This window comes from Pinus tabuliformis, chromosome 4_1 (genome assembly GCF_031772625.1).
Source record: "Pinus tabuliformis cultivar Carrire ecotype Pingquan chromosome 4_1, CPIR1, whole genome shotgun sequence".
Lineage (NCBI taxonomy): Eukaryota > Viridiplantae > Streptophyta > Pinopsida > Pinales > Pinaceae > Pinus > Pinus tabuliformis.
This window is the reverse complement of record NC_142303.1, coordinates 501,222,196-501,238,516: the sequence shown is the minus strand read 5'-3', so window position 1 is coordinate 501,238,516 and position 16,321 is coordinate 501,222,196.

Sequence of the window (16,321 nt, the reverse complement as noted above, 5' to 3'; positions counted from 1 at the left end):
ACAAAGATATAATAATTTACAAACGTAAAGACTTAGGAACATCATCAACATAATACTTATTAATTATATTTAAGAAAATTATATACTTTCATGCTAACATAATTAATATTAATAATTTGATTCAATTTAAAATTAATGAAAAATCAATTAATAATGTGTAATAAAATTATTAACATCATAATTTTATAATATAATTCACATTAAAATTTATTAACTACAACTAAAAGTCCTTAAATCATTATTAACTAATATAGAATTTGAAATAAAAACAAATAATTTATTAAATAACAAATTAATGTATTTTAAATAATAACATTATTTTCTTTCATCTTAAGCTAGTTGGCTCCCCAAACTTGACTTCACTCCATGCCATATTTATAGCCACTGTTTCTCTTCTTTGTAAATCAGTGTTGAGGATGAGTCTTGTTCTAGACTCGAAACATAGACAACTTGAAAATGAAGACTGTGGAATATCCGAATCCAGAATCACAAAAACCACACCACAGAAATCTACAAAGCATTAATGCATGGTAAATTTAGTTAATTTATAGGCATTAATTAATATTAAGTTCCCAATCAAAGAAATTTCTTTGAAATTAACAGAAAGTTAATAGTTAATTAGTTATGCTTTAGATTAATTATTATTATTCAATTATCAATTATTTTTTTTAAAAGAAATACAAAATAAAAAATAAAAATATATAACTATCGAAATAAATTGAAAATCAAAAAGAAATCTAAAATACAATTGTCAGAGTAATATTATAAGAAATCTAAAAACTGAAAACCATTATCTAATTAATAATCTGAATCATATCATTAGTAAACTTGTTGGCTCCTTTCACTTAACCCTCTCCTCTTTTTATTGATCCCTTGAGGTTCTAACTTATTCACTCATCTGATCTTGATGATGAACCACAGTGGTTGGTTTGAAACATTGATTCCAAGAAAACATGAATGCGATGACTCTAGAAAATATCACCAAACAAAAGAAATGTTAATCATGATTCGAAGAAGGATAACATTGAAGATTTGAAGAAAGACGTGGAAGGTTTGAAGGACGGTTTGACAAAGTTGCTAGAAGAAAGTCTTCCTAATGGTGAAACGGTAGCAGAGGAAACTCATGATGAGAACAAAAGAAATGTGAATCATGATTTCATAGACTCTAACTTTGGAATAAATACCCACCATGTTCCAAAGATCGATATGAGGAATTTTGATGGCAAGGATCCCGTAACATGGATACTAGAGATAGAACAATATTTTGATCACCATAATGTGCAAAACACAAAATGGGTACACGTTGCAACTTTATATTTGGAACCCAATCAGTTCGTATGGTATCGATGGCTTTGCTCTCGTAGACAAATTGTCATTTGGTCAATTTTTACGGATGAAATGATAGCACATTATGAGGATACAAGGAGCAACACCTTCTTTAGCCAATTGATAAATCTCAAACAAAATGGTTCAATGGTGGAGCACATTGAAGACTTCCAAAAATTGAATATAAGGGTAAATGATATCCCAGAGGAGCATAGGATTGATGCGTTCACAGGGACTTTAAAGGATAACATCCAACATGATATTCGCCTTTGGGAACTTGATCCATTGGAGAAGGGATTCAGATTGGCAAGAAAAATTGAAAGAAAAATTATGGCAACAAGGAAGCCTACCACTCACAATTATAAAGATGGAAGCGTTGCTAACCCTAGCCTTCCTCAACTTACAAGGTTTACACCACAACATTTGGAAGAAAAAAGAGCAAAGGGGCTTTGTTACAATTGCGATAGAAAATACACTAAAGGTCATAAGTGTGCTGAGAAGAAATTATTTTACACAAATTGTGAAGAGGAGGAAGAAAAAAAACAAGAGATGTCAAAAGAATAGGATATACATCAAGAATCAGCCCTAGAGAAAGAAGAAATGAATCCAACCATATCTTGTAATGCATTGATAGGAATTACTAGTCCTCAAACACTCAATATAGAAGGACATATCAGGAAGAAAAAGGTAATAAGGTTGATTGATTCGGGTAGTACCCATAATTTTATTCATTGTAATATAGCCAAGGAATTGAATTGCTTCCTATATCTAGATCCGGAGTGTCAAGTGATGGTTGTAAATGGAGAAACTGTAAATTGCTCTGGAAAGTGCCATAATATCAAGCTATCCATGGGAGAAAATGTATTGAATAGTCATATGCTTTATACTCCAACGGGTGGTGCTGATGTTGTACTAGGAGTCCAATGGCTACAATCTTTGGGTAAGATAGCTTTTAATTTTCAAGAAATTTTCATGAAATTTTGTTGGGAAAGAAAGGAAGCTGAATTAAGGGGTATCGCAGGGAAACAGGGAAATATAATCATCTCTAATAGTATGACAAATATTCTAAAGAGAGAACAACGAGGTGTAATTGCACAATTATGTTCAATAAAAGTTCCCACATTGAAATCATCTATTTCTCAAGATCTCCAAAAAGTCTTGGATGATCATTCCATGGTGTTAGAGACTCCCAAAGGCCTCCCACCTATTCGTGATCGTGATCATGCTATTCATTTGATTCCGGGAAGTGTTCCTCCAAACATTAGGCCTTACAGATATCCCTATGCTCATAATTGTGAAATTGAACGCATGGTTGCAGAAATGCTAAAGGCTGGTATAATTCAACCTAGTCAAAGTTCTTTCTTTGCTCTAGTAGTATTGGTGCACAAGAAGGATGGATCATGGTGCATGTTTCCTGATTATAGGGAGCTCAAAAAGATCACTATTAAAGATAAATTTCCCATTCCTATCATTGATGAATTTTTGAATGAATTACATGGAGCAATTTACTTCACCAAATTGGGTCTTCATTCAGGATATCATCAAATCAGAATGAAGACTAAAGATATTCTAAAACCAACATTTAGAACTCATGAGGGTCATTATGAATTTTTAGTCATGCCTTTTGGCCTTGCAAATGCACCTTCTACATTTCAAGGTTTCATGAATTCCACTTTCAAACCCTTCCTTAGAAAATTTGTGTTAGTATTTTTTGATGATATACTAATCTACAAAAAGTCTTGGAAGGATCATGTTCAACATGTTGACAGGGTGCTCAAACTATTGGAGGAGAAAAATTATATGCAAAAACCTCCAAATGTTTCTTTGGAGTACAAGAGGTGGAACATCTGGATCATATTGTATCTCATGAAGGTGTTAAGGTAAACCCTAGAAAAATTAAAGCCATTAACGAATGGAAAATCCCCACATCCATAAAGAATCTATGAGTATTTCTCAGGTTGATAGGGTATTATCACAAGTTTGTTAAGAATTATGGAAACCTCTAACAACATTACTGAAGAAAGATCCATTTTCTTGGACTCGAGAAGCAATTAAGGGTTTGAATATCTTAAAGAGTCAATGTGTCAAGCACTGGTCTTAGCTCGCCATAACTCACAAAAGCCTTTATTATGGAATGTGATGCCTTGGGAAATGGAATTGGTGTTGTTTTAATGCAAGAAGGAAGACCCATTGATTTTTAAAGTCGTCTAATCAAAGGAAATTATTTACACAAAGCTATTTATGAGAAGGAAATGTTGGAAATACTACATACACTTAAGAAATGGCGACCTTACCTAATGGGAAGACACTTCAAGGTAAAAAATTATCATGATGGTCTTAAATAATTTTTAGAACAAATACTATCTTTAGAAGAGCAGCAAAAATGGGTCACAAAGATGTTGAGTTATGTTGGGTCCCTATAATACTAGTGATTACCCCATTACTATTGTAGTTGCATCCCTTATTAATATTTTTGTGCCCCTATTATCCCCATGTTGTTATTACTGTGCCCCATAGAATCCCTCTATGGTTATTTTTGTGGCTTTCTATTATTATTGTTAGGTCGGCTGGGTTATATTGTGACTCCTTAGACTCCTATATATAGAAAGGAGGTTTTGTCATTTGAATCATCCAAGAATTGTTCATTTATGTAATGTAAAGGAGGTTGCCCCCTCGAAGAGGCTGAATTCTAAGGTGTTGATCTATCCTTTCTATCTTTTCTTGAGCTGGTTTCATAACATTTGGTATTAGAGCTTTGGATTCTAGGGTTTCGCTGCTCCAAATAGGTCATTGTGGCATTTTCGCTATAACTTTTTTCTGTGATGTTTCAGAAGCTAAAAAAAAACCCATTTGAGAAGACATTGCGCTGAACCTCAGGTCCAAATTTCAGAACTTTCGTGCTATATTTGTGGACATATGATCTGAGGAAGTTGGTCTTTTTGCAGACTCCTAAATTACATTCCATACAGGTGACCGGGGAAAATCGTCATAACTTTCTCGCTGAGCATTGGATTGAAATTTCATAAGAAGTTATAGAAAGAGGATGGATGGTAATTTCTTGTAGATATTTTTCAGAGAAAAAGGTTGACACAGTGACTCGTGACACATCGTACAAGTTCGCTCTACTGAAATAGTCTATAATCAAGTCATTGTGGGAGATTTCCCATAACTCTTCCTTGGAGAATCCAATTTGGGTCAGACTGGTGGCATTGGAAAGAGGACACAGAGGGCTACTGCAGATCACAATTTTAGAGCTAGATGATAGAAATTACAGAGATACATCAGAGGCAATATCGAGCTCCTACAAAGTTAAAAAAGGTGTGTAGATTTTTTTAAATTTTTGCTTAAGCTTGGTTTGAAAATTTATTTTGAAGGAATCCAAAGGGCATAGTAGAGCATTATTATCAATAACTAATGCCCCGAGGAAAGAAAATGCAAACACTTAGTAAGCAACCTGAAAGCTCTATCATGACTCATGAAGAAGAGGAAGAAATGCTACGTGATATATCAAAATTACAAGAACAAGCACAACAAATGTCACTCTCACAAAAGCTAACAGAAGCTAAGATAAATGACGTGGAATCTAAGATAAAGGGTGTGGGAGCTAAGATGGATGATTTGAAGATAGATTTGAAGACAGATTTGAAGAGAGACATGGTAGATTTGAAGACATATTTGAAGATAGACATGGCAGATTTGAAGACAAATCTGACAAATTTTCTACAAGAAATACTTACTAATGGTGAAAAGGTAGTAAAGGAAACTCATGATGCGAACAAAAGAAATGTTAATCATGATTTCTTAGACTCTAATGTGGGATCGAAGACCCACCATATTCCAAAAACTCGATATGAGGAAGTTTGATGGCAAGGATCCCGCAACATGGATATTACAGATGGAGCAATTTTTCGATCTCAATAATGTGCAAAACACACAAAAGGTACGTATTGCAACATTATATTTGGAGCCAAATCAGTTTGTATGGTATCAATGGCTTTTCTCTCGTAAACAAATTATCACTTGGGCAATTTTTATGGAAGAATTGAATGCACATTATGAGGATACAAAAAGCAACACTTTTTTTAGCCAATTGACAAGTCTCAAACAAAAGGGTTCAATAATGGAGCACATTGAAGAGTTCCAAAAATTGAACATAAGGGTCAAAAATATTCTAGAGGAGCATAGGATAGATGTGTTCATAGGGACTTTAAAGGATAATATTCAACATGATGTTCGCCTTTGGGAACTTGATTCATTAGAGAAGGCATTCAGGTTAGCAAGAAAAATGGAAAGCAAAATTATGGCAACTAGGAAGCATACCACTCACAACTATAAATATGGAAGTGTTGTTGCCCCTAGTCTCCCACAACCTATAAGGTTGACACCACAACAATTGGAAGAAAAAAGAGAAAAAGGGCTTTGTGACAGTTGTGATAGCAAATACACTAAAGGTCATAAGTGTGCTGAGAAGAAATTATTCTACATAGATTGCGAAGAGGAAGAAGAAAAGGAGAAAGAAAGGTCAAAAGAAGACGATATACTCCAGGAACAAAGCCTAGATAAAGAAGAAATGAATCTGATCATATCTAGTGATGCGCTGGCGTGAATTACCACTCCTCAAACAATCAAGATAGAAGGACAAATCAAGAAGAAAAAGGTAATAGTGTTGATTGATTCAGGAAGCACCAACAATTTTATTCATTGTAAGGTAGAAAAAGAATTGAATTGCTTCTTATATCCAGCACCAGAGTGTCAAGTGATGGTTGCAAATGGAGGAACAATAAATTTCTCTGGAAAGTGCCATAATATCAAGCTATCGATGGGAGAATATGTATTGACTAGCCTAATGCTTTCCATTCTAATGGGAGGTGCTGATGTTGTACTAGGAGTCCAATGGCTACAATCCTTGGGTACAATAGCTTCCAATTTTCAAGAACTTTTCATGAAATTTTCTGTGGAAGGAAAAGAAGTTGAATTAAGGGGTATTGTAGGGAAACTGGGAAAGATAGTCAGCTCTAATGGTATGACAAAGCTTCTAAAAAAGGCACAAAGGGGTGTAATTGCACAATTATGTTCGCTAGATGTTTCCACATTGCAATCATCTATTTCTCCAGATCTCCAAAATGTCTTGGACAATCATTCCAAGGTACTTGAGACTCCCAAATGTCTCCCACCTATTCGTGATCATGATCATGCTATTCATCTCATTCCAGGAAGTGTTCCTCCAAATGTCAAGCCGTACAGATATCCCTATGCCCAAAAGAATGAAATTGAACATATGGTTGCAGAAATGCTAGAGGCTGGTATAATTCAACCGAGTCAAAGTTCTTTCTATGTTCCAGTAGTATTAGTGCACAAGAAGGATGGATCATGGTGCATGTGTCTGGATTATAGGGAGCTCAACAAGCTCAGTATTAAAGATAAGTTTCCCATTCCTGTCATTGATGAATTACTGGATAAATTGCATGGATCAATTTACTTCACCAAGTTGGATCTTCATTTAGGATATCATCAAATCAGAATCAAGACCAAAGACATTTTGAAAACAACATTTAGAACTCATGAGGGTCATTATGAATTTTTGGTCATGCCTTTTGGCCTTACCAATGCACCTTCAACATTTCAAGGTTTGATCAATTCCATTTTCAAACCATTCCTTAGAAAATTTGTGTTAGTATTTTTTGATGATATACTAATCTACAACAGGTCTTGGAAGGATCATGTTGAACATGTTGACAGGGTGCTACAACTATTGGAGGAGAAACAATTATATGCAAAAAGATCCAAATGTTTCTTTGGAGTACAAGAGTTGGAATATCTGGGTCATATTGTACCTCATGAAGGAGTTAAGGTAGACCCTAGAAAAATTAAATCCATTAAGGAATGGAAAATCCCCACATCCATAAAGCATCTGCGAGGATTTCTCAGGTTGACAGGGTATTATCGCAAGTTTGTTAAGACTTATGGGAGAATAGCAGCACCTCTAACATCATTATTGAAGAAAGATGCATTTTCATGGACTCCAGAAGCAACAAAGGCCTTTGAACATCTTAAAGAGGCAATGTGCCAAGCACCGGTCTTAGCTACACCGGACTTCACAAAAACCTTTATTGTGGAATATGATGCTTCAAGAAATGGAATTGGTGTTGTTTTAATGCAAGATGAAAGACCCATTGCTTTTGAAAGTCATCCAATCAAGGGAAAGTTTTTACACAAAGCTATTTATGAGAAGGAAATGTTGGTGCTCCATGCACTTAAGAAATGGCGGCCCTACCTAATGGGAAGACACTTCAAGGTAAAAATGGATCATGATAGCCTTAAATACTTTTTAGAACAAAGATTATCCTCTGAACCACAACAAAAGTTGGTCACAAAGATGTTGGGTTATGACTTTGAAATCATCTAAAAAAAGGGGAAGCAAAATGTGGTGGCAGATGCACTCTCAAGAAAGGATGAGGTTGTGGAAGCATTGTTGTGTGCCATTTCTATTATCCAACCAGATTGGATAAACGAAGCAAGGGAGGAATGGAAGAATGACGAAGAAGTGTGGGCAATTATTCGAAAGTTACAACAAGATTCCAGTACGTCTGATACATTTAGCTGGGAAAATGATTCTTTATGGTACAAAGATCGCTTATACCTTTGTAAGAATTCCCAACTAAAACAAAAGGTTCTTATGGAATTGCACACTTCTCCCTTAGGAGGGCACTCAGGATTTTAAAAAAATTACCACAGGGTTAAGAAAGAATTTTTTTGGGATGGCCTTAAATCGAATATTCAAAAATTTGTGGCAGAATGTTTGGTTTGCCAACAAAATAAAGTTGAAACAATTAAGACGCCAGGTCTATTGCAACCTTTATCCATTCCAAGCCAACATTAGGAGGAGCTTTCAATGGATTTTATCACAGGTTTACCCAAGTCTGAGGGAAAGAGTGTCATCATGGTGGTAGTTGACAAAATTACCAAGTATGCACACTTTTGTGCATTATCACATCCATTTAAAGCCAGTACAGTTTCTACTACATTTATGGAAACAATTCAAAAGCTACATGGAAACCCAAAGATTATTGTAAGTGACAGAGATCCCATTTCCACTGGAAATTTTTGGACAGAATTATTTTCTTGTCTTGGTACTCAGTTAGCTCATAGCTCATCTGATCATCCTCAATCTAATGGGTAAACTGAGATAGTAAATAAATGTTTGGAAGGATATCTTTCTTGCTTTGTATCTTATAAACAGACATAATGGGTCAAATGGTTGCCTCTGGCTGAATGGTGGTATAACACTTCCTTCCATACAGCAACAAAAATGACCCCATTTATGGCACTTTATGGATATCATCCACCATCCATCACATCACATTTAAGAGAAAATTCTAAGGTTCAAGCAGTGGAACATCACATCGAACATCAACAACAAGTCCTCCAACTCTAAAAGGATAACCTCATGTTGGCACATAATAGAATGAAACAACAGGCAAATCAACATCGCAGCGAAAGAAGTTTTGATGTAGGTGATTGGTTATTCCTACGGCTACAACCATATAAGAAAATGTCCCTCAAGCAAGCTAAGAAGGATAATAAATTATCGCCAAAGTATTATGGTCTGTGCAAGGTGTTGTAAAAGATTAGTACTATGGCATACAAATTGGAGCTTCCTGCAACTTCTCGATTGCACCCAGTTTTCCATGTTTCATGTTTAAAGAAGGTTATAGGTGACAAGCTCCCAGTTCAAACAATAATGCCAGAACTTGACGAGGAAGGAAAAATTATATAGGAACTGGAAGCAGTCATAGAAACAAGAACTTGACAGCGACGAAATCGATCAATTTTGGAGTATCTTATCAAGTGGAAGAACTTATCCGCTAAAGATTCCACATGGGAGGATGAGAATTTTATATACAAGCATCTAAAACTACTCAAGGATTGAGGACAACACTTTTTTGAAGGAGAGAAGCATGTTGGGTCCCTATAATACTAGTGATTACCCCATTACTATTGTAGTTGCATCCCTTATTAATATTGTTGTGCCCCTATTATCCCCATATTGTTATTACTGTGTCCCATAGAATCCCTCTATTGTTATTTTTGTGGCTTTCTATTATTATTGTTAGGTCGGCTAGGTTATATTGTGACTCCTTAGACTCTTAATGAGGTTTTGTCATTTGAATCATCCAAGAATTGTTCATTTATGTAATGTAAAGGAGGTTTCCCCCTCGAAGAGGCTGAATTCTAAGGCGTTGATCTATCTTTTCTATCTTTTCTTAAGCTAGTTTCATAACAGGTTATGACTTTGAAACCATCTATGAAAAAGGGAAGAAAAATGTTGTTGCATATGCACTCTCAAGAAAGGATGAGGATGTGAAAGCATTTATTTGTGCCATCTCTATCATCCAACCAGATTGGATAAATGAAGAAAGGGATTAATGGAAGAATGACGAAGAAGTGTGGGCACTGATTCAAAAGTTGCAACAAGTTCCAAATACATCTGATACATTTAGTTAGAAATATGATTTGCTATGGTACAAAGATTGCTTATACCTCTGTAAGAATTCCCGACTCAAACAAAAGATTCTTCTGGAATTGCACACCTTTCCCTTAGGAGGGCATACAGGATTTCTAAAAACTTACCATAGTGTTAAGAAGGATTTTTTTTGGGATGGCCTTAAATCTGATGTTCAAAGGTTTGTGGAGGAATTTTTGGTTTGCCAAGAAAATAAAGTTGAGAAAATTAAGACCTCAGGTCTGTTACAACCTTTATCCATTCGAAGTCAATGTTGGGAGAAGGTTTCAATGGATTTTATCATAGTTTTACCCAAGTTTGAAGGAAAGAGTGTCATCATGGTGGTAGTTGATAGACTTACCAAGTATGCACACTTTGTGCATTATCTCATCCATTTAAATCCATTACAATTGCTACTGCCTTTATGCAAACAACTCAAAAGATACATGGAAACTCAAAGATTATTGTAAGCGACAGAGATCCTATTTTCACTGGAAATTTTTGGACTGAATTATTTTCTTGTCTTGATACTCAGTTAGCTCATAGTTCATCTTATCATCCTCAATCTGATGGGAAAACTGAGTTAGTGAACAAATGTTTGGAAGGATATCTTGTTTGCGTCGTATCTAATAAACAAACACAATGGGTCAAGTGGTTGCCTCTGGCTGAATGGTGGTATAGTACTTTCTTCCATATTGCCGAAAAAATGACCTCATTTATGCCACCTTATAGATATCTTCCACCATCCATCAAAACATCTTTAAGAGAACATTCTAAGGTTCAATAGTAGAAAATGAGCAGTTAGTGACTAGGTCACTAAGAAAGTTAGTCGCCACAACATTTCCAAGTGAAATACTACAAAAAATGAGCAATCGTAAGTGACCGAACTAAAAATGGCTAATATAAATCACTAATTTAGTCACGTGTTAAATTATGTGACTAGCTAATAAGTAATACAACTAAAAATGACTAACATGAATGATGAATTTAGTCTAAGAACAAAAATAGAACTACCTAACAAGTACTAAAATAATATGAATTAGGTTTTCATGTTAGTCATCTTAATTGTGTCAAGCAATCTAAACTTACAATGATAGAGGATTGAAAGGTTGTTAAAGAGAGTTGAAAGGTTATCCTTCCTTAAACACTTATTCATCCTCACATGGTGTATAGGTGAGCCAAATTTTCATTATTTATCTCTAATAATTTGTAATTTTAAAAATTATATTTTTTATTAATAAAAATATTTTAGGTTTTTTTTTAAATCTACGCATTGAATCTAATTGGATCTAGTTTCGATTTTAAATTAATTCGAAGGGAAATTTCAAATTTTAAGACTATGATATCAAATAAAAACTACTTTAATTTCATTTTAACCAATCTAGATCCATCTTAACCATGGATCTATCAAGTGCTGAGAGGGGTCCAATCTCTCGAGGTGCAAACTTTTTTTCTAGTGCAAAGATTGAGGAAATTCTTACACCTCGAGAGTTTAGATCTCTCTTGGCACTTGATAGTTATAGGTTAATATGGATCTAGGTTGGTTATACAATACTATATAATATCTATTTTTTTTATTTGTGTCTCTTTGTTATTCCCCCTTTCTATCTCACCCCCCAAACATACACACACTCTCTCTCCCACTCTTTCCCTTCTCTATCTAACTCTCTCTTCCCCTTCTCTCCCTCTCTATCTATATCCTTCTCTCTATTCCCTCTTGCTCTCCTCTCTCCCTCACTCTCTCTCCATGACCCCCTCTTAACCCCCTCTCTGTCTCCATCTTTCTCCCTCTATGTTTTTCTTGTTCCCTCCCTCTCCTACCCCCTCCATTTCCATTTCTCTCTCCTCATCTCTATCTTCCTTGTGCTCTATTCCTTATCTCCAACCTCCCTCTATCTCTCCCCCCTAAATCACTCTCCCTCTCTCTCTCTCTCTCTTTCTTCCAAATATATCACTATCTTCCCCCCTCCTTGTCCTTCTCCATCTCTCTCCCTTCCCATTCTCTCCTTATCTATATCTTCTCCTCTTCTTTCTCTTCCCTCCTCTCCTCTCTCCCTCACTCTCTCTCCATATCTCCCTTCTCACTCCTCTCTCTCTCCACCTCTATCTCTCTAAATATTTTTTCTTTCCTCCCTATCTCCCCCACTCCAACTCCATTTCTCTCTCTTTGTGTCCTCCAACTTTTTCACCGTCTCCTTCCCTCTCTCTGCCCCCTCCCCAACTCTCTCTTAAATTTGATCACATTGTATTGTGTTTAAGAAATTATCTAAATTAAAAAAACTTAATTGGTTGTAAAATATTAAACCTATATTTTGGATCAATCATGTCAAAGAAAATAAAATAATTAAAAACTTTAAAAAGTCATGCACCATATTTAATCTATTATCATTAATCAATTTTCCTGCTCTCATCCCTTAGATCGTTAGCTAATATGGATCTATGCCGGTTCTTTATATATATATAAAGAACTGACATAGATCCAACTTAGCTTAATTTTATTAAAACCTTAATTTAATTTCTATGAGAATATTTTTAGTAGTTGTGAGGATAGAGTGTTTAGATATATCTCAAATTGTAACATTTTCCCTTTTAGATTCAATTAAAAGAATGTTGTAAAATTAAATTAAAACAAAATATTTTTACTATGAAATAAGTTATGGTTTTTTGGTGGTATTGATAAGACATGGTATTGGCCCATGGTATTGTAACAAATCCTATTTACAAAATTATATCGATGGTAAAGTGAGGGTGAATATCCATGGTTAAAAATCTTATCATATTGTTATAAAATATTTCAATTGTGAAATAATTTATGTTTTCTGGGCATGTGGTATTGATATTCCATGTTATTGAGCCATGGTAGTGTAACAAATGTTATTTTTTACGAGTTAATAATATCTATTGTAGTGTGGGGGTGAATATCCACGGTTAAGAATCTTGTCATATTGTTATCAAATATTTTGGTTGTGAAATAAGTTATGGTTTTTGGACTTGTTGTATTGATAAGTCATGGTACTGGACCATGGTATTGTAACAAAGCCTATTCACAAGTTAATAACAAAATCAAAATATAACAAATTGATTTTTTTTATTATTAATTTAACTTTTTATTATTAATTGAGGTCATATTTAAATGTTTACACTCATCCCAATATCATTTTTAACTTCTTCTTCTTCTTTTTAACTTAGCTTCTTATGCAAAAATAACAAATTCTTATTAAAAATAAATAATTTAACACAATTTCAATTTATATATTTTATTTTATATTATAAATATTTCTTTTATTTTTATCCATTATAAATATTTCTTTTCTTTTTCATTTCCAGTTTAGTGTTGGGTTCAAATAAAATATTTAGAGATTACAACATCACATTGTAGCACCACATTTTTCTCTACCTTGTCTATATCAGTGTGGAAATGCTAGAAGAAGGAAGACCATCAACATGATCTATGGATTTCAAGGGATTCGAACCCTAGATGGAGTTTTCATGGGAAACACCTGAGGAGAGCATCAATGATTAGATGGAGGAAGGACAAGGTCATTCGACATGGAGATTTTGGTAACTTTTACATGGGTATGAATTTGGACTCTGGAGAGTTCTTCCTTTTTACTAAAGATGATTTCTGTTCTTATGGGAGATGATTTTTGAACTTATGGGTAAACAATTTCGAGGGTTTATATGATCAAAGCACAAATTTTATCTAGAATTCAGGGTTTAATGATTATGATAACACAGATCTTGAAGATTTTGGTATTTTTTATATGGGTATGAATTTGGACTCTGGAGAGTTCTTCCTATTTACTAAAGATGATTTTTGTTATTATGGGAGATGATTTTTGTTCTTATGGGTAAACAATTTCGAGGGTTTATATGATCAAAGCACAAATTTTATCTAGAATTGATGATTTAATCATTATGATAATGCAGATCTTGAAGATTTTGGTAATTTTTACATGGGTATGAATTTGGACTCTGGAGAGTTCTTCCTTTTTACTGAAGATTATTTTTTATTCTTATGGGTAAACAATTTCGAGGTTTTATATGATCAAAGCATAAATTTTATCTAGAGTTGAGGGTTTAATGATTCTGATAATGAAGATCTTGATTACGGCAAACAATTCATGAAAAGATAGTGTACAAGTAAGCATTTTGCATTTCCTTGCATGTCCTTATTGAGATTTTGGTAATTTTTACATGGGTATGAATTTGGACCATGGAGAGTTCTTCCTTTTTACTAAAGATGATTTTTTTCTTATGGGTAAACAATTTCGAGGGTTTATGACCAAAACATAAATTTTATCTAGATTTGAAGGTTTAATGATTATGATAATGCAGATCTTGATTGTGGCCAACAATTCATCAAAAGACAATGCACAAGTAAGAGTTTTGCATGTCCTTATTGTGCAAAGGGTTTCATGATTATGATAATGCAAATCTTGATTGCGGCCAACAATTCATCAAAGGAAAATGGACAAGTAAGCATTTTTCATCTCCTTATTGTACAAATCAGTTCGCTCCTCCCTAGCTTTTCTAGCATTAGAATGCATGATATTTTATTTTTTCTCTTCACCTTTTTTCAGTGTTTGATTGTTTGTATAATGGAATCTACCATGCCCAAATTCAAAGGGCTTGAGTGATGAAAGAAAATTTAATGGTAGGATAAAAATGCTAGACCTTCCTCAAACTTTGTTACATGAAATTAAAATTTCTTGTAATCATGAACACAAAATATTTTATGTTTCATCCTTAGATTCTGATCTCAATGCCTACATTTTAAACCATGTTACTATCTTTTAAGTGTAATATACTTAGATCCATTAAACCTTACAAATCTCCAAAGCTTAGGTTAACTTCAGCTAAAAGGAATGAACCTGAATGGCTTTTGCAATTTAGATTCAATGCTTACAAACAATGATTAAAAATGGAGGAAACCAAGTTGTATGATAGATTTTACTCGCCCATCAATTTCCAAGACCTTTCCTATTATTTTGAACCTAAAGAGAGAGAGTAGAAGAAGAATAGGAGCCTAGGTGAGGTGGACCCTGACCTGCTTGATACTTTTCAAAAGTTGGGAATGTCATTGGCTAGAAGAAGAGATTGACCAACGTTGTTGTAGATGTTGTTTTTGTCAGTGTTTTCATTGCTACCATGCATAGGTAGACTCTATAGGCAGTTGATGCTATCTTTTGTTCATTATAAGAGGTAATTCAAGAGTACCTTTATGTAGTTAAGAAGTAGCTGGGCAGGGTTGTTCCTCATGTTGATAACTATTAAGCTACATTGTTTTTTTTTTAGTGATAGTTCCTTCTATTAAATCCCCAAGCACACTTTTTCACCCATGGAAATATCCACTTATGTCAGGATGAATGAGGTGGAGATTAGGCAGTTTGAGAGGACTCTTATTGTTGTAGATGAGAGGAGTTCTGTGACATATATTGAAGGATGTAGTGCACCATTTTATGACACAAATCATCTCCATGCCATAGTAGTGGATCTCTATTTCACCGAGGGAGCAATGATAAAGTATTCCACTATAAATTATTGGTATGTCAGGGACGAGGAATGCAGAAGTGGGATTTATAATTTTATTACGAAAATAGGTTTGTGTGATGGAGACAAATCCTAGAGGTAAATCGTATCATTATATTTCTATGAAATCTCAGAATGTGTTCAATACAGAAATATGTATGTACTCTTGAATTTATCTATGTTGTAATAAGATCAAGAATAATGTTTTCATTGCAAATAATTAGGATCTACCATGTAAGTTTACTTTACTACATGAAATTCTTGATTTGTTAGATCCCAACTAGTTAGGGTTGAATTTATTTTTGTTGTAATCACATTAAGAATAAAGTTTTCATTTAAATCACTAAAATATACCATGCAAAATTTAATGACTACATGAAATTGTTTATTTGTTAGAGCCCAACTTATTAGGATTATGAAGAGTCCTATTTCATGACAATATTTATGAATGCTCCATTCTTCCTCAAAGAATTACATATTATAGAAAGGTCGAAAATAAATTAGATGCAACTGAATGGTTTCTGTTTTAAAATGTGTGGAGGGAGTATAAAATCATTTTTAGTTGCATTCAATTATTTTGGAGCACCCACTAAAGTGCTTCAACTTCCTCCTAGTTAACTCCATTTCTACTATCCCAATGCTTCTAGAAGTCCTTCTCCAAAGTGATCTCTTAACTATGTTGGAGGGAAATTGATTACTTGATTGGAACCCACAAATTACAATTTGATTAGGAGTAAGGGATGAGAAAGCTTCATATTCTTAAATATATTCCACAAGTTAAAAGCATATCAAACGGTTGCCTTTCTGTTTAATTGATACAACAATCACTCGACAATTTGTTACGATTTTGAGACCATTTTCAATGATTTTTTTTATGAAAGTTATGTTATCAATTAAATAAATTAAAGAAAAGGTGAAAATGATGCAATGGAAGGATTTTTTGTTTTAGTGCCTAAGAAT